Here is a 1,015-nt window from a genome sequence, read left to right as displayed (position 1 = left end):
ATATATCCGGATGAAATTATCTTCATCTTTTGATATGAATTTTTGCATAGATTTCTCTCTTTTCCTCATAAGTTATTTGCGAATTAAAAAAAAAACGCCTAGGTATGAAAACATGTAAATAACAAATTAATATCAGACTTAATTATTAAGCAAACTCTCGTAAATTTCATCAAATAAATTAAATGAAGCAGATTAGATGTTAAAATGGATTAAGTTTCTATTTCATATTCCCAGACAATTGTTTCAGACAAAAGGACCGATATTTCCATAAAGACAACATCACCATAGCGATACCTGCTCAGAGGCCTATTCAAAGTTGCATAGGGAAGAGTGTATGAGCCATACACAAGTGTACGAGTGGTCGAGACTTTTACAACATTGCCAAAAAAAAAATGTCGACATTGACAAATGTTCTGGGAGACCCGCAACCAGCAGAACTGTGGAAAACATTGCAGATGTGCGTGCAACTGTGACGGGAAATCATCGAATCGCCATCCGTGAGCTATCAGAGGATATGCAGATTAGTTACGGTTCAGTTCAGTATATTATCGCTGAAGATTTGCGTGTCTGCACAGTTTGTCTCAATACTGCTTTCAACTGACCAAAAACAAACTCGAGTTTCAGTTGTACAAAATCTCTTTAATTTTGTCGAGAACGATGAAAAAAATTTTGACAACTGTGTGCAGGCCTCTGAGCAGGGATCGCCAAGCTTTTGGCAAAATTTGATGCAGGTTCGCTGCTCAATTTTGTCTGTTATGGTCAATGCCACCTTTACAAGCTACACAACTTCTTTTCAAGCATGGTTGCAAACAGCAGAATTGAACGTTAAAACTTAGTGCACATGCACAGCAGAGTTCAAGGTCAATCTGTGTCAAACAGCATCAGTCAGCGTGCGCGTGCTTTAGCTTCGTTAATATGACAACTGCTCGGATACTTATTGATCAGACCTCGTATATATATATATGTGTGTATGTGTGTGTGTGTGTGTGTATGTATGTGTATATATATATATATA

General features: G+C 37.1%; 1 protein-coding gene across 1 annotated transcript in view; it reads left to right on the top strand.

Annotated features, from left to right (window-relative positions):
• LOC106869786 (S-crystallin 4-like) overlaps window positions 1-1,015 on the top strand; it is a 20,300-nt gene that overhangs the window by 16,275 nt on the left and 3,010 nt on the right. The window lies entirely within an intron of this gene.

The sequence above is a fragment of the Octopus bimaculoides genome, chromosome 5 (genome assembly GCF_001194135.2).
Source record: "Octopus bimaculoides isolate UCB-OBI-ISO-001 chromosome 5, ASM119413v2, whole genome shotgun sequence".
In the NCBI taxonomy this organism is placed as follows: Eukaryota; Metazoa; Mollusca; class Cephalopoda; order Octopoda; family Octopodidae; genus Octopus; species Octopus bimaculoides.
Note: the sequence above shows the minus strand (reverse complement) of the source record. Positions and strands in the feature narration are given on the sequence as shown.